Source organism: Lutra lutra, chromosome 8, assembly GCF_902655055.1.
Source record: "Lutra lutra chromosome 8, mLutLut1.2, whole genome shotgun sequence".
NCBI lineage: Eukaryota > Metazoa > Chordata > Mammalia > Carnivora > Mustelidae > Lutra > Lutra lutra.
The window spans coordinates 70,818,341-70,836,815 of NC_062285.1; the positions used below are offsets into that span (position 1 = coordinate 70,818,341).

At 40.4% G+C, this 18,475-nt stretch overlaps 1 protein-coding gene across 5 annotated transcripts in view; it reads right to left on the reverse strand.

The window, feature by feature from the left end:
- Positions 1 to 14,177, reverse strand: part of RESF1 (retroelement silencing factor 1) — a 30,585-nt gene extending 16,408 nt beyond the window's left edge. The window contains exons 1-5 of one of the 5 annotated variants that reach the window (XM_047740759.1): positions 14,064 to 14,177; positions 12,450 to 12,543; positions 10,487 to 10,663; positions 4,958 to 5,023; positions 3,189 to 3,365 (exon numbers count right to left, since the gene is read on the reverse strand). The gene's annotated coding sequence lies outside the window, so the exon portion shown is untranslated. Of the gene's footprint in view, positions 1 to 2,600; positions 3,146 to 3,188; positions 3,366 to 4,957; positions 5,024 to 10,486; positions 10,664 to 12,449; positions 12,544 to 14,063 lie in introns of those variants that run through there. The other 4 variants (XM_047740762.1, XM_047740760.1, XM_047740761.1 and 1 more) reach the window with 4 other exon arrangements.
- Positions 14,178 to 18,475: the final 4,298 nt, after the last annotated feature.

An 18,475-nucleotide genomic window follows, 5' to 3' on the forward strand; every position in this document is an offset into this window, starting at 1 on the left:
AAAGAAGGCATCATATCATGCAAACACAGCAGCTAAGAGAACTATGGAAGGTCTATGCTAATTATCAGACAAAATAAACAAATCTTACTAGAAATAAGAATTATTCTGCAACCATAAAGGGTCAATCTAACAAAAAGATAAAACAATTAAAAACACCTAAAAGAGCATTCAAATTTTAAAAAAAAAAGGCAAAAACACGAACAAGGGAGAAAAAGGCAATTCACCAAGAGTTGAAAATTCCAATTCCATATTTTCAATAATGAATAGAACTGGCAGAAAAGTCAACGAAGAAAGAGAAGTACAAAACATATTATACACGCCTGTATTTGTTTCTAATAGGGATTAAAACAAATTGAGTATCTTAAGTTGTGGGTTAGTAAATAATTGTCCATTGGTTGCCTTCTAAGTTTAAGGCTCTCCCCACTTTGGCAACAACAGTTCAAGTACTTTTGTCCAGTGGTGAAAGATCAGCAGACCGCCCAGTAATGGGAGATGTCATCAAGCCACCAAAACACTGGAATTTTATATTCAACTGTGGGAAATTCTAGGAACATCCTTGCTATTACTAGCTGTAAGTAAATTAGCAAACCCTGAATAATGACTCTTGATACAGTTAGCACAAAATCTGGCTCTACTAATCCCCTCCCCCCCGCATCTGGTAGGTTTTGCAGTCTGAAGAATAGGTAATACCAATATGTTGATGCTGGTAAGATGTTTGGCCTTCCCTGGGAGGCCAGAAGTCCTTGTATGCTGACAATGATAAAAGTGCCATAACCCAAACTGAGGGAAGTCAGAATCAATACACACACTCCTACCCTGAAGAGAAGATCTGTGAGGTTTGTGTGTCATCATAAAAACAATCTTAAAAGTTTTAGCTAAAAAAACCTTTTTTACATCCTAGAAATAGACCAAGTTTTTCTCCTCCCCCCCCTTTTTTTAAAGATTTATTTATTGGAGAGAAAGAGTGAGAGCACACATGGAGAGGGAGGGGCAGAGGGAGAAGAGTCCTTAGGCAGACTCCCTACTGAGCAACACAGGCTCCATTCCAAGACCCTGAGATCATGACCGGAGCCAAAAATCAAGAGTCAGCCATGTAACTGACTGAGCCACCCTGGCGTCCCTAGACAAACTACCTTTAGGTTTGACAGTCTATGGCTTTAAATTTTCTGATACTATCACTATTACATACTGTGAGAAAACTGGCAGAAAGCAAGCCACTAAAAATTCAAAGTATAAGAAGTTGTGAATAGTAAGCTATGAAATGCATAGTCTGGGGCTTTAAATTTTCTGATATTATCACTGTTACATCCTGTGAGAAACTGGAAGAAAGCAAGTCACTAAAAATTCAAAGTATAAGAAGCTGTTAATAGTAAGCTATGAAATGCAAAATTAACTTGTGAAGCAGGGAAAAAATTAATCAAACAGCTATAAGAGACTGTATGTTAACAATGTATGTGATTTTCATATAAAAATTTCATTAAGCCCTCACCAAAGTAAGAAAAGATTTGTGAACTGTCTTTTCATTTTAAAGTATCCTATATCCATTTAATGCAAAGATTGTAGTTTAAATGAAAAATTGTCAACCCAGAAGCTTATTTTATTTGTAATTTAGCCTTATTACAGAAATTTACCAAGCAAAAAATAATCTAAAAATCACAGCTTGGAAGAATAATCATCGTATCTATTTTACAGAAACACATAAGCACACATACCTACGAACAAAACTCTTATGAAAAGAGAACTGTCATATTATGGTTTGCCATGGCCAGGCCTACTATAGGTCAGATGAAATAGTAAGAAAGAATAGGACAAACTAAGCCACATCAAGAACTGTTTCATATACAGGGTGACTGTTAATTTATCAAACTGAAACATTACTGAAGTGAAAGACAATGCTATTAATAACCAAGATGATAGGCATAAAAAAAGACTGTCTTAGAGCAACACAAAAGATGCAAATCTAGACAATGTCCAGTGGGCTTCAATAAATGTCAAATGAATAAACATTATCTGTAAGTGATGAACACCAAGTTAAAAAGAAGTCCCTATTTAAACTTCTGGATGGGGAAAAAATTCCCACCCCTCCCTTCAGATCTATATCAACCATACTTATCACATGGTTTCATTTGCAAGCCTTTTAGTACTTCAAAAATATAGAAACTTCTTAAGAAATATACTTTTCTCCTATCTAAACAAACAAAAAAGCAAAAATAAACAACTATTCTGGTATTTTAAATTGGAACTCTCCCTTATCGCTTTTTAAGTTCCACTTCTAATGTGTTCCATACCAAAGTTTATTTGGGAGTGTCCACTGATGTGGTTAAATTGAGGAAGGCCAGTATTTTTCATTGAAAAAACCAATCTGCATTAGAAAAAGCTACCAATACTTCTATAATATCAACAAAGCCACAAATACCAACACTTTTCAGGAATGCCAAAGTATCATATTTACTCAACCTATTCTACCTTTGGCTGCTTGTAACCTTAGTCACGGGAGAAATTAGGCTCTCAATCCTTGAATTAAGCTTTCAAGAATATTCCAAGTTTTGTGTTATTTATAATACAACTCTATAAGTAACAGTTAACATTTGAGAATTTACCATATGTTAAGAACTGTGCTGAATGCTTTTAAGATATGATGCCACACAGTAGTGTCATGGCTAGCAGGGCTGTAAGTCCCACTATCACAGCTGTGAGGTCTCCACGCTGCCAGAGACAGAAAGGAGACAAGACTATAATTTCATATGCAATTTATTACTTACACAAACAAACCAACATCAGTGTCCCTATTCCTGGAGGATGATACCAACATGGCTAAGAACACAGGGTGCTGAGAAGCCAACTCAAGCATAATCATTTTATAGCCTGCAGCTATATCTCAAGGGTAAGGGAGGTGGTAAACTGTGCTCAATGGACACCAGGGCAGTAGAAAGAAACAAACAAAAAAACATCCTCATGGTCGTTTTTCCCAAGGGTTCTTATCAACCTTTGTTCCAGGAGGACATGCTGGGTGTCCTGCCAAGGTATTCAGACAGAGATTAGGCTTTGCCTATTCGACCCATGAGAAGACAAAGGTAATCACAGTACCATGGTGAAGCTGCCCTCTCCCCCTACATCTCTACCTTCTCTACCTTTCATGTGTCCAGCTACAAATTTTACTCAGAAGCACAGGACAGCTGGTCAAATACCTTAATTAACTGTACTTTTCTCTTAGGCAACAATGGAAAAGACTGACTTGACCTTGATCCCTAGCAGGATGATCAGGTGTTTTGTGGAGGTCAGGCCTCCACACAGAGCCAAGTCAGCAAAGTACGTCCCAGGTATCATCATCAAGGTTCACCAATGACAGCTACATGGCTTTCTCCCTGGAAGAACAAGGGAGGAGGAAATAAACTACTCTACCTTTGCTGACTGATTAAAGGACAGCACAGGGTGTTGGGAATCACATATATCGCATCCTAACTGGCCAGTGGAAGTTCAGAGCAATCCATCTGTCATTCCGGCTAGGAAGTTTATGCTACTTTACTGGGTCTCTAAAGCAGAGGTCAGAGACAAATTTCAGACTACCTTTATAGTTGTACTATACCCTAGAGTGGGAATTAAAGATCCCAGAGCACACATGAGAAAGTCAGTTACCCTTCCTTGGAGTTCTGCCTAGCAGACTGTTCCAGGTAAGGAAGGAAAAAGGATTCGTTAGGGGGTAGTGGTTTCAAGTATCTAGAAATCCCTGACAAGGGTCTCAAGTACACAAGTAGTTTGCCAGGCAAGTATAAGCTACCTAAGATGCAACATGCTGCTGGAGAACAAAGTGTACTTATTAGGAGTTTAAATACTGCTATTATAATAGGAGTGAGCCAATTCTGTGGCTCTTGAGGTGGATAAACTTTTTGAACAAAACTAAATAGGAGCCATAAAAGCAGGCTGAGTTGCCCCGAAGAAAAATCCGAGAACTTTTACACACTGTTAGTTATCTCTGTCATTATAAGCCACATTCTACCATCCACTTTGGTTGTCCCAGGTTTAGTTTAGAGGGTCACAAGAACTTTGTTCTAACAGAGGCATTTTATTGGCATGGAGTTAAGATCTAGATTTTAGAGAACTGAAGGTTGAGATTAATGATGCAAGGGGACCTAAAGTACCAGAAGAGACCTGTGGAACACAATCTACTTTGTTAGAAGGGTCAGGCAGGGGATAACATATCCACTTAAAGCCAGAGCCTATAACTCTAGTCCAGAAAATACATACAGGAGAACTCTGCTTTCACTGATCAGGAAACCAATGGAAATCATGACTAGAAGGATAAGGTATAGAAGCCTTGACCCAAAGGACACCACTCCCAAGGACATTCACTCTCCAAATCAGCAGGGGCTGAGAGTTGGTAAGAGTCCTCAGATTACAATCTTCAATTAGCCAGCAGTATGTTGACTGAGGGTGGTAGGTAGCAACAGCCTGGGGTAAATCAGATTACAAGTTTTCTGCCTTCTTCCCCAACCCTGATCCCCTAGGTCTACTGTCTTCCTTCTCCAACCAGCATAGGGGACCTATGCAAGTTTTGCAGGTGAGATGGCATGACAATCACTCAATTATGAACTGATCTATACTATGCTCTAAGCCACCCTAGCCACAACACTGTCCAGTAACATGGTCACATGGAAGGAAAATGTAAAAACCAATAGAAGTTGTGGCAGGGATCCTTCAGCACTGTAATGAAGCACTGATCTACTTCATACATCCAATAAACACCCTCAACTACTTCATCTAAAACAGTACATGGCAAAAAACTGAAGCAAAAGCAGATTTGATATAACCTACATAAACAAATACTCTCTGGGGTTCTAAAGAATTTCTAATGCACATAAATGCTTCTGGAGACCATCTGTCCCTGCCATCTGCAGCTGCAGAGATGGCATACGCATGCAGTACTCGTCAAAGAAGAACCTGGAAACATGCATCTCACCTCCATGAACTTTGCCTGTGCCTTCTCTCTCTCTGTTGGTCATATATTGTATTTTGCTGTCATAAACTTTAGCCATGAGAATACAAAATAGAGAAAACGAACAAAACCAAAACTTGGGTCTTTGAGAGGATCACCAAAACTGATAAACTTTTAGCTGAACTGACCAAAAAGTCTCAAATTTCTAAAATCAGGAAATAGAGACATTACTATCAACACTTCACTGAACATAAAGAGAATACTATGAGCAACTGTATGCCAATGTATTTGATAATTTGGATAAAAATCATATATTGTGATTTATAGTAAGAAATATGTATTTGATCTTTGTCCCCATTTCTGCCAGAGTTCCTAAAATCCTCAGGTTTTCCAAAGTTATGTGATGAAGGAAGGTACCTTTTGTTATGTTAATACGGAAAATTTTCAGAATGCACCAAAAGAGGTAGGCTGTTGGCCAAGAGAACCAGCCCCCTGCTTAAGGGGTTGGAACTTTCAGTCCCACCCTCTCCCACCTCCAGAGAGGAAGGAGATGGGAGGCTGAATCAATGGCCAATGTTTTTAATCAATCATGACTATGTAATGAAGCCTCTATAAAAACCCAAAAGACAGGATTCTGAGGGCTTCTACATTTGTGAACACATGAAGATTTGGGGAGAGTGGCATGCTCAGAGGAGACAAAAGTTCCACTCTCCTTCCCACATACCTCACCCTATGTATTTCTTCTATGACCACTGATTTGTATCCTTTAAAATCCTTTGCAATAAACCAGTTACCTAGTAAGTAAAATGATTGAGTTCTGTGAGCCTCTCTAGCAAATTAACAGACTCCAGGGAAGAGGTTTGTGGAAACCTGTGATCTACACAGCCAGCTAGCTGGAAGTACAGGTAACAAACAATCTGGACTTGTGACCAATATGTAAGTCCAAGGAGGGTCAGAGAAAAACCTACAATATGTAGCCCGTTGGTCAGAAGCACAAGGGACAACCTGGGCTTGCAACTGGTATCTTACATGGGGGTGAGGACAGTCTTGTGGGACAGAGCCCTCAACCTACAGAATCTGATGCTACTTCCAGGTATATAGTATCAGAAATGTGTTGACTTGCAGAATACCCACATCATATCTCCAGAGAACTGCTTGTTGTTGATGTGGGAGGAACCTTCCCCCACAGAGTGGAATTGAGTGCACAATCCCGAAAGACCCCAAAAGACACACTGACCAAAACTGACTCCAGAAGATATAAGAAATCTAAACAGACCTATCAAGAGATTGAATTAGTAACCAGAAAATTACCCAAAAAGAAATGCTTAGTTCCAGATAGCTTTCTGGTGAACCATATAAAAAATTTAAATATTAGAAACCAATTCTATAAACTTTTCTAAAACGCAAAAGGAGGGAATGCTATGTTAATGCTATGAGGCTAATATTCCCTAATAGCAAAACCAGAAAAGAGATCACAATGAAATTGCACACCGATTTCTTATGAATACAGATGCAAAAACATCCCCACAAAGTACCAGCAACCAAATACTATAGCATATAAAAATAATTATATGCCATAACCAAGTGGGACTTGTCCCTGAAATGCAAAATTGGTTCAACATAAAAAAAAAAAAAAAAAAAAAAAAAAAAAATCAACGTTATATAACATACCAATAAAATGAAGAACAAAAACCACACGATCATCTCAGCAGATGCAGAAGGATCTAATAGGGCAGAAATTAAATGCACATTCAAATCTAACACATGTCCACGATAAAAACACTCAAACTAGAAACAGAAGGGAATTTCTTTGATTTGATGAAAGGTATCTACAAAAAACCCATAGCTTACTTCATAACGAACAAAGACTGAATGCTTATCCCCTAAGAGATCAGGAACAAAACAGAGATGTCTATTCTTTTTTTTTTTTTTTTTAAAGATTTTATTTATTTGACAGACAGATCACAAGTAGGCAGAGAGGCAGGCAGAGAGAGAGGAGGAAGCAGGCTCCCTGCCGAGCAGAGAGCCCGATGAGGGGCCCAATCCCAGGACCTGGAGATCATGACCTGAGCCGAAGGCAGAGGTCCAACCCACTGAGCCACCCAGGCACCCCGAGATGTCTATTCTTGCTACTTCTGTTCAGTATTGTACTAGAGGGTTAAGCAAAAAACCAAGGCAGTTATACAAAAAGAATGAAAGAGAGAGAGATATCTGATTGGAAATGAATAAGTAAAATTGCAGGGCGCCTGGGTGGCTCAGTGGGTTAAGCCTCTGCCTTCGTCTCAGGTCATGGTCTCGGGGTCCTGGGATCGAGTCCTGCTTTGGGCTCTCTGCTCAGCAGGGAGCCTGCTTCCTCCTCTATCTTGCCTGCCTCTCTGCCTACCTGTGATCTCTGTCAAATAAATAAAATCTTTTAAAAATAAATAAATTAAAAAAAAACTCTAATTGCAGATGACATCATATTGTATGTAGAAAACTGTAAGGAATCCACTAAAAAACTAACGAAGTAATAAACTAATTTAACTAGGTTGCCTGGTACAAGCTCGATATACAAAACCCAAATGTATTTCTAAACTAAACAACACTTACTCTTGTAAACAATCCATTACATCACTAAAAAGAACCAAATACACTTTGGAATAAATTTAACAAAAATGAAACATTTATACTCTGTAAAACATTGCTGCAAGAAATTAAAGACCACGGGCACCTGGTTAGCTGGGTCAGTAGAGCATGAAACTCTTCATCTTGGAGTGTAAGTTTGAGCCTGATGTTGGGTGTGGAGTTTATTTTAAAAGAAAGAAAAAAAAAAAGGTGTCATAATTCTTTTATTTTTAAGATTTTATTTATTTGACAGAGAGAGACACAGCAAGAGAGGAAACACAGGGGGAGTGGGAGAGGGAGAGGGAGAGGCAGGCTTCCTACTGATCAGGGAGCCTTATGTGGGGCTCAATCCCAGGACCCTGGGGATCATGACCCGGGCCAAAGGCAGATGCCCAACAACTGAGCCACCCAGACACCCCAAGGTGTCATAATTCTGAGGGAAAAAAAAAAAACCCTAGATAAAACAAACAAAATACTTGGGGCACTTGGCTGGCACAGCAGGAAGAGCATACACCTCGATCACAGGGTTGTGAGTTTGAGCCCCATGTTCGGTATAGAAATTACTAAAAAAAAAAAAAGTTTTATTAAAAAAAAGAAAAAAGAAATTAAAGACCTAAAAAAAATGGAAAACATCCCACATTCAATGAATTAAAGGATTTAATAATGTTAAGGTGGTAATACTCCCCAAACTCATCTATAGATTTAGTGCAAACCTTACCAAAATCCCAGATGTCTTTTCAGAAGTTGAGAACGTGATCCTAAAATTTATTTTGAAAAGAGTAAATTTGGAGGATTCACACTTCCCAATTTCATATATTTTTTAAAATTTTTTGAAGATTTTATTTATTTATTTGACAGACAGAGATCATAAGTAGGCAGAATGGCAGGCAGAAAGAGAGAGAGGGGGAAGCAGGCTCCCGGCTGAGCAGAGAGCCTGATGTGGGGCTCGATCACAGGACCCTAAGGATCATGACCTGAGCCCAAGGCAGAGGCTTAAAGTACTGAGCCACCCAGGTGCCCCTCACACTTCCCAACTTCAAAACTTATTACAAAACTACAGTAACAAAACCATGTGCTATCTATCAAACAGGATAGATAATGATCAGTGGAACAGAATTCAATAAAGAACTCTCACAACTCAACAATACAAAGACAACTCAAATTCAAAGTCAACAAAGATTCTAAACAATTTTTCCAAAGATCTAAATAGATCATAAAAAGATGTTCAACATCACAAACCATCAATCAAAAACAGTGCCATACCACAAAAAGTGCTTGCCATGGATGTGGACACACTGGAACTCTTATGCATTGCTGTTGAGAATATAAATGCTTCCACTACTATGAAGAGCACTCTGGCAGTTTCTTTCTTTCTTTCTTTCTTTTTTAAGATTTTATTTATTTATTTGACGGAGACACAACACAAGCAGGGGGAGTGGGAGAAGGAGAAGCAGGCTTCCTGCTGAGCAGAGAGCCGATGTGGGACTCGTTCCCACGACCTGAGCCAAAGGCAGATGCTTAAAGATGGAGCCACCCAGGCTCCCCACTCTGGTTGTTTCTTTTTCTTTTGTATTTATTTATTTATTTATTTATTTTAATTTTTAAAGATTATTTATTTATTTACAGACAGAAATCACAAGTAGGCAGAGAGGCAGACAGAGAGAGAGGTGGAAGCAGTCTCCCTGCCAAGCAGAGAGCCCGATGTGGGACTCGATCCCAGGACCCTGGGATCATGACCTGAGCCAAAGGCAGAGGCTCAACCCCCTGAGCCACCCAGGTGCCCCTGGTTGTTTCTTAAAAGATCAAATAGTTATCATATGATGGAGCAATTCTGCTCCTATGTATATATCCAAGAGAATTAAAAATGTATGTCTACACAAACACTTGTACATGAATGCTCACAGCAGCATTATTTACAGTAGCCAAGTGTCTGTTACCTGATGAAAGGATAAACAAAATGCGGCATACCCATACAATGGACTATTACTTGGCAATAAAAAGCAGTGAAGTATATACATGATTCAACATGGATAAACCTTGAAAACAACACGTGAGGTGAGAGAAAGTCACAAAAGATCATGTATTATTAATTCATCTATAAGAAATGTGCAGAACACACAAACCTAGAGACAGAAACTAGATTAACAGTTGCCTGGGAATACTTGGGTTGGGGTGGGTTGGGGGTGGAGGAGGGAGGAATTTGTGAAACAACATTCCGAAACAGAGTAAGCATTACTAACAGTCACTCCAAATAGAGTCAGAAGGATATTGAGGAAATAGGGCCAGTGCTTGTCTTATTTCAATTTTTGGAACACCATGAACTTTTGACTTTTGTCAACTGGAACTAGACCACCCTCCTGCAACACATCCTCTTACTTTGGAGTGAAACAGAGAGAATGTTAATGCCTATTAGCCAGTCAATCATGTATTCTAGTTAGTTTAAACTCTGGTACCACCAATCATTATTCTTCAAAACAAGTTACGTACCCTTGTGGTTTCTGCCTCTATAACCCTGCACTCCCCACTCGTTTGGAGTACACTTTGGATTTCAGTCAAATCTGTGTGTCCCAGATTGCAGTCCCAAAGATGCCTAAGAAACTCTTTTGGTTGCTTTACAGCCTCATCATCATGAGTTGACACCATTACTGAACATGGAAACTGTTTGGGGGGGGTGGGGTTGGTATCAAGAAATTGTTCTAAAATGACTGCAGTGATGGTTGCAAACCATGTGAATATACCGAAAATCACTGTACTCTGTAAACGGACAAAATGAATTAATGAGTATGTATGAATTCTATCCCCGAACTGTAAAGAACTAAACACAGCATTTCCCTGTTATCAGCACAGACAGGCACATGACCCAATGAAAGCCAATGAAATTAATTATAGACTTCTGGTAAAGCAATCATACACAAGGCATGTCCAAGACGAAGCTATTTGGGTATATACCTGGATATGCTGCAACCACTCAATGAAGGGAGAATGAAGTCAATGCTGAAGACAGCAGAGCTCAAAGACAGGAATGTCTCTCTAAAGCCTAAAAATTTTCTTTTCTTAGATTCACAAGCTAGATCCAGCCGAAGATGGAGCTACTTGAACTTCTAATGATGTGATCCAATAAATTACCTTGTGGAATTAAAAAAAATAATTTGCTTATGATTTCTTTGTTTCTTAAAACCTAAGGTGCACAATATTTCATATAACATTTTGCAACTTTAAGAATAGATTAAAGATTTTACTTACAAAGAAGTCTTGTAATTTAATACATCTCAAGAGAATCTTAGTTATTGTCATTAAATCTTTGCAGTCATTACAACTATGAGCAAATGTCTCACTTGAGACATTTACCTCAACAGGCCAGCCTCTAACATTGCCCTTCAATTTATAAGCACACTTAAGATCCCAAGAATATATACACTACAATGCTGCCTCCCAACAAACCATTTAGAATTCCTCAGAGTCTGCAAGATTACTTCTTTCTTTACAAGTCTTATTACAAAGTAAATTTTAACTTGCATTTCTGGAGACAAGAGTTGGTAAACTGTCGTCTCTTTATCTCAAACTGAATGCTTTCCATGTCTGTTTCAGAGTATGCCTTACATGGGGTGGGGGGGCAGAAGGGTGGAGAAGGCCTCCATACTCACACACAAAAACTGGAAATTCACTTTTATAAATACCTTTTTAAAGATTTCATTATTTACTTGAGAGAGGGCACAGGTGCATGCAGGAGAGGGGGCAGAGGAAGGAGGAAAAACAGAGGACCCCCTCCCCCAGCCCAGCATGGGACAGAGCCGGACATGGGGCTCAATCCCAGGACCCCAAGACTATGACCCTAGAGAAGTTGGATGCTTAACTGACTGAGCCACCCAGGCGCTCCTATAAACACCTTTTTAAAAAGCAACATCAATTCCCTAAACATTTGCACTCCTATTTGTGCCAGACATCAATAATCTAAACGGGAAGAGATTCCTGTATATCACACAGTAACATGGAAAAACAAGTCTTTCGGGCAAATCTGCCCTCGATAAAGAATTTAATGGAGGCATTCCTGATTTCAAATTAAGCCTGCAGGTAAAAACTAGAGCTGTGTCTGGTACTTTCCTACAAAAACTGGACCTACAGCAGGGTCTATAATGCAGGGATTTAATCAACACAAAGCTGGTAAACTGACTTGGAGTTGGGTCAACTTAGAGATTACATTAGCAGACTGAATTCCCTATTAGGCATAATGTTGTCTTGGGCTATAAAATATCTTTCTTCTAACAAAACAATAGCTAAAATTTATTAACCACTTACCACTTATAGCTGACAGCTATTCCAAGTGTGTTGTATGAGTAAAATCATGTAACTTATCCCAACAATGCTATGAGGTAGGTGCTCTGTCATCCCCGTTTTACAGATGAGAAAACTAAAGGAAAAGGTTAAATAATTTTCCCAAGGTTGTATAGATAATAAATGGTAGAGCCAAGTTTGAAGCTTAGCAATTGACTGCAAGGCCATGGTCTTAATCACTACGGATTATTTCCTGACACAACTTGGGTGTTTACAGAATAGAAGCCCTAGAGATGATCTCTCCAGCTTTCTATCCCACAGAATGGTTCTCAGAGTTGTGCTCTGTGGTGCCTTATCCCAACCCCTTGCCAGAAATAATAAAACCAAATTTTAAAAAATCAAGAAACAGAGCAATCTTAAGTAGACCTCTACCTGAGTTGACTTGAACCCGTCACCTCACCATAATCTACTCTTCCTTATCTTGCAAAGATTAACAACTGAATTCTCTGTGCTTTGTCAACCATACCATTTCTCCTCAAGTTTTGTCATCAAATCCATTGTGTCCTACCATTTAATGTTTAACCAATTTTATTCCCTAACAGATAAATTAAAGAAGGTTACTTGGAGGTAACATACTTACTTGTAAGGACAATCTTACTCTTATATTATTGTGTATGTTCCCATTTCCCTCTGAAAACGTGTTCCCCCTTCACACAGTGTTTACTTCTTTGGTCCTAGGAAGAGCAAGAAACATTTAGTAATTAATAATAATTTAATATAAGATTTATATTTTTATGTATGTGAAATTTACTTCAAAGTTACAATAAAAGTATATGTTAATCTGTTTACTTGATACAACACTGCTGTGCAAAACTCAGTTCCTTTAAGGTTGCACCAAAAACATACTAGGTTTACAAAAATTCTTCTTAGGTGTGCAAAGTAACAGAAATATAAACTAGGTGTGGCCTAAAATACCATTCACTGTTTAAGTCAGAATTCATGTGCGGTCCTCCAGGTTCACTACTGTCCTACCATTCTAAAACAAAACTACTTTGTCTTTGCAATTTTCCTGAATAGTAAGAGAAAAATAAGAGAATCCGAATCTCCCCTATGCAGGAGAAAAAAAAAAAAAAAAGTAAAACCTTAACATTCGTGCACGTTAACACTGAATAAAACATACGGTTTACAGCCAACATTAAACAGAAAAATCCCCAAACAAGCCCTGTGACGCGCCTATTCAAATGCACCCCAAGTTGAATCACATCACCGGCTGTTCTATTTTAAAAATAGGCCTTTTCAAAATGTTACAAATAGGGGCGCCTGGGTGGCTCAGTGGGTTAAGCCTCTGCCTTTGGCTCAGGTCATGGTCTCAGGGTCCTGGGATGGAGCCCCGCATCCGGCTCTCTGCTCAGCTGGGAGCCTGCTTCCCCCTCGCTCTCTGCCTCTCTGCCTACTTGTGATCTGTGTCAAATAAATAAAATCTTAAAAAAAATTAAAGTGTTACAAATTAAATGTTTTCACTGAAACGATTCCCCCAAAGGGTGCTGCTGAACTCGGGACCCTAAGGACACTCGCTCGGGGCATTTCGCATCCCTCGAGAATACCTAAAAGCGATATGCATTTGTGCATTTAAAAATGCCTCCAGGAACTAGCTACTGCTGAGAACGGAGAGCACAGGAGGTACAGAGGCGTTCGCGGGCCACTTGGAGATACGAGCCGAGCAATCCTGTTTTGGGAGGGTCAGAATAATGGAGGTGGAGAGGAAAAGAACGCTCGAGAAACAGTAAATGCAAAACACAGATTTTTTTTTTCCACGCCGACGACAGGAAATAATGACAAACATAAGCTTTTTTCACACCCACTGCCTAAACAACCGCCTGTAGTTCAACAAAATGAGTACTCGCTCTCTCCACCCGCGACCTCCACCACAAGGAATAAGGCAATTTAAAGAAAACACCCAACGAGGCTCCGCCCTCCGGCTCGAGCTCGGCGTCCGCAGCTGGCCACCGCCAGTCCCGCGCGGCCTCAGGGCCACGAGCGGGGCGGGTGGCTGGGCGCGGGAACCGCCTGGCCAAGGCCCGGAGCCGCCTGAGAGTCCGCGACCCCGCTACCCCGTCCCCTCCTCAGAACAAAAGCGCCCGCCGCCACACGCCGGGCCCCAGCCCGCGGGCGTCTACACTTCTGGCGCCCAGCGCCCCATGGGGCGCCGAAGAAGGCGAGCGAGGAGCCGCGGGCTACCCGGCCCCACACTTACCGACCGGCGAACGACCTAGCGCGGGCAAGCGGGGAGGACGCTGTGGCCTCCCGGGCCCCTGAGTTTAAGTCAGCTCAGTCCGCCTCCAGGGGCGGGTCGAGCGGCAAGGTCCCGGCTCCCCGCACAGCTTGGCCCCGCCCCCGGCCGTGGGCGGCAGCGGTGAGGCCCGTGCCGCCCGGGTCCTAGCGTCACCCGTGTGAGCAAGGCAGTGGCCAGCCTGGCCTTCCAGTGCCTGGCGGCGAGATTTGCAAAGACACGTTTACGTGTCTGATGGAGAAGCCCTCTCCATCAGTGGTCCTCTGCCTCTCACTTGCATCAGAACGGCCCAGAGAGCTTGTTACAAAGGGATTAAAGATTAAAGACCGCTACCTGGGATGCCAATTCAGTGGGCTGAAGTAGGGCTGAAAGCGTAGATTTCTAACAAGTTTCCAGGATAGGCTATTGCTGCTGGTGTCCAGACCAATGATACAGAGAATGGGGTCGGCAAACTTTATAACACATGTAAAAAAAACCGCACCAAGTGAAGCTAAGGAGATCCCCCCCGCCCCTCCACCCCCAGGCCACTGGAATAGGGAAAATATCCATTAATGCAGAGGAAACTTCTCAAAAGAAAATAGACCATTTTTCATATGAGGGCTTGTATAGGAAGACGTAAATAAGGGAATACGACTGAGGGTAAAGAATAAGAAAGGGTAGTGGTGGTTTGTTCTTGCTTTGGGGAGGGCAGAGTATTCCTTTGCCCCCGAGGTTTGGATCTTGGCTCTGCCATTCACTAGACATACAACTCTGGGAAAATCACTTAACCTGTCTCTGCTCAGTTTTCCTGCCTCAAAAGAAGAATTAACAGGAATGCAGGTTTCTCCTGCTATCCAAAAGTAGAGAATTCCTATGAAAACTTTCCTAAGCCAAAATGGTATAAAGTGAGGAAGCGATGACCATTAATTTATATGGAAACATTTTTGAACATTCCCAGACCCAAAAAATAACTCCTTCTAGGCTTTCCTTAGGACACATCTTGGTAACAGATGCACAAAATAAATTGGGATACAGCACAGATGCTCCCAGACATAATTAAAAGCTACAGCAGCTCAGTGCTGAGATACCCACTGTCCTCCCCAAGGATGGAGTGTGGTGGTGGCCCTCTGGCTGCTCAGGGTCCACGCAGTAAAATAAATGTTGAATACTATTTTCACTTACCACCTTTTTTTTCATGAAAGCAAAAATCCTCTTCAGATTTCTGAGGGTTAGTGAAAACAGGTACTAATGTTAGTGGCATAAGTACCTTATGTACTAAGTACATTATGCCACTAAAAGCCAAGTGCATAAGGAGAACTTTTGAAGAGTGAAAAGCAGGGCATACCTATACTTCCTTTATAGGATTATTGAGATCATTACGTAAAGTAATACATAATTTAGACCGTCTCCTGGTACATGGAGTGGTGCACTTGGCTCAGAAAAGGGGTTTTCCAGAGCCTCCACCACACACATCGGCTATGAGATATCAACCCAAGGGAGAGGGAGTTTTATTGCCAGAGAGTCTGATGCAGACCCCACTCCTATACCACCTAAGGAAGGTTTAATGCCCAGCAAGATTTAATGCCCAGGAAGCTACAACCGTATTTGGGATGAAGCTGCTGATCTCTCTTCCCTGTATCCTTGCCTATGTTTATGCTGACTTTCTCCTTTTGCCTTTGGATAAGTAAAGCTTGTCTGACTTCCGGAAAGCGTTTGGTCTTTCCAGAAATCCTAAAGTACAACCGGCAGTCATCAATACAGTAGCCCTGAAGGATCCCTAGTGAGGAGACTTGCAAAGGGAAGACACAATCTCTAGGACTTGAAAGTATGTTTAATCCACGGCTGGACTTAACATTGCCTTCTTTTTTAAAAGGCTTAAAAAAGAGATTTTATTTATTTATTTGAAAGAGAGTATGAGAGAGAGAGAGAGATCACAAGCAGGGAGGAGGGGTAGAAGGAGAAGCAGACTCTGAGATTATGACCTGAGTCAAGGTAGATACTTAACCAACTGAGCCACCCATGCACCCCTACATTGCCTTCTCTTTCAGGTACTTACAACACAGTGTGCCGTAGTATGTTGTTATCCAGATGTTCAGCCTGAGGAAAGATATCCATCCCTGTTGGAACACAACCCAGATCCTGTCCAATGTGACTGCTGTCCTGTGAAATCTTGTGAGAAAATACCAGAAGATGGAGGGCAAGAATCTTCCTGGGCCAACATCCGGATTAAACGTGGGAGGATCCCTGGAGTGTTTTCCTGTCCTCCTTTAGATAGATCTGATAATTATGCAGAATCCTTAACTTGCTCTTGTCATTTAAAGCTAAGAGATATTGTCATTTAAAGCTAAGAGATAATTGTTGCTCACTTGTCTCGCTTGATTGCCTGCACGTAAATCTCATTTCACATGTAGCCCACCCCCTGCACATAAATCTATATCCTGTTTGTAATCGGATCTGTGGAAGGTATAAAAGAAGTGATTGTAAGAAATAAAGATTCCTACTGATCATCAGTCAGTAGTCCCCCCCATCATTTCGGCCCAGATCATCAGGATCCCCACCTCACAAAGGTGACAATCCCCAAAAGATTAGATCGCTCTATCCTATCTCTCCCATCATAAATTATACATCCTCTCCCTATATGTTTCCCAACATTCGAAAGCAAAAATTCAAAATTAATTTGACTATAGATATTATCTCAATCTTTGCATGACATCATTAGCATGTCTATAGTAAGAAATTATAGCAGTGTACAAAAGGTGACTATTATTCATTTAAGTTGCAAATTAGGACATTGATTTTCTTTTTCTTTTCTTGAATGTCCTCTATATTCTGTTTCCCCTTTCTTTTAGTAATACTTAGCTGGGTACAGAGCCACATAACTGGAGACTACATTTCCCAAGCTCTTGCAGCTAAGTAATGCCATATTTCAGTTCTCAAAATGACATATGAGCAGAATTGTACACAGCTTCTGCCTAAGGGAATGCTTTAACCCAAAGTTCCTCTATCATTCTCATTTGTTTAGATTGCAATGTAGAAAAGACAATAACCAAATTTCAACCGTACAAAGGAAGATAATTCCTGAGGACAGGAATTCTTTTCCTTTTTGGGGCCATAAACTCTCTTTGGTAGCTTAGTAGAACCCATAGAGTCCTACTTAGAAAAGTGTTTGGGAATGCTTAAAATAAAATACGTAAGATTACAAAGGAAATTAATTCAATATGAAAGTTCTGAAAATATTTTAAAAACTAATTATGACCTAGTAATATGTGTTTCCTTATTAAGAAATAAGATCTAGTAGGAGACCCAATAACAACTGTGATTTTTTTTGAACCGATGGACTGAAATGATATTTCAAGATGATCTGCACTAACTCTAATAATCTGAAAATACCTGTGATTTGTATGATGACAAATATATTGTTAATACTGTTATGTTACTGTGGATTTTTTTTTGTCAACATTCGTAAATGAGGATGTGAAAGAAGATTCAGAATGACCTATCTATTGCTAAAATAGTCACTCTAAATAGAGTTAGAAGGATATTAGGAAGTAAGGCCTATGCACATCTCCTCTTTCAATTATCAGAACACCATGAACTTTTGACTTTTGTCAATTGCAACTGGACTATCTCCTGGGATATATCCTTCTACTTTGGACTGAAATAGAGATAACCTAATACCTGTTAGCTAAATAGCCAATCATGTATTAGATGAAAGTCTGCCAGCACCAATTATAATTCTTTATTTTTTTAAGATTTTATTTATTTGAGAGACAGAGATCACAAGTAGGCAAAGAGGCAGGCAGAGCGGGGTGGGGGAGGGCGTGGAAAGCAGGCTCCCCGCCGTGCTGAGAGCCCGATTCGGGGCTCAATCCCAGGACCCTGGGATCATGACCTGAGCCAAAGGCAGAGGCTTTAATCCACTGAGTCACCCAGGTGCCCCACCAATTATAATTCTTCCAAAACAAATTACGTTAACTTATGTTTTTTGCCTTTATAGTCCTGCAATTCCCACTCATAATTTGCAAATTCCCAATTCAAGCATCCTTTGGATTTAGATGGACTCTGTGTTTTCCAGATTGCAATCCCTAAGACCCCAAATAAACACTTTGATTGCTTCACAGCCTCTTCCTGACCGAATGACAAAGAATATGATACATTTCAGTAAAGTGTGAGTAAAAATAGAGTTAATTATTTTGCCATTATCAGGGAGCAAGTATTCCTTTAAGGGAGCAAGGTCCATTTCAAGGGTCCTTCTAACTGGACTGAGAATCAAATTGACATGAGACAGATTAACTGGAGAAAATAAAATTTAATAGCATATGTATGAGGAATTCACATAGACATGGAAATTCCAAAGATAGGCAAAATGAGGTACATGTGTCATTCTGAACTAAGGA